Genomic DNA, 325 nt, shown 5'->3' on the forward strand with positions numbered 1-325 from the left:
AAGACTAGTAGAGTCTCGTCTTTTGTCATTCTTTGCTCCTTTTTCACTCAATGATTCCTTCGAATTTGCCGACCAAAAATTCTATATGTCTATTCTATCTATGATATTTCTATATATATAGAATATGATATCTAATATGACATCCGATTTGTCAAAGGGATTGGATTGGTGACTTACCCATTCAGTGACTTTGGCACTGGACGTTCCAAAAACGGGTACTATCGGATCGGGTGAATTAGAGAATAGACAGAGGTCCGTTGGCATTTCAGCCTTTCTTCTCCTTTCAGGGCCTATCCGAAAGAGAATCCAGTACCTCTTGGTCCTG

This window comes from Aegilops tauschii, unplaced genomic scaffold (genome assembly GCF_002575655.3).
Source record: "Aegilops tauschii subsp. strangulata cultivar AL8/78 unplaced genomic scaffold, Aet v6.0 ptg000664l_obj, whole genome shotgun sequence".
NCBI classification, from domain to species: Eukaryota; Viridiplantae; Streptophyta; class Magnoliopsida; order Poales; family Poaceae; genus Aegilops; species Aegilops tauschii.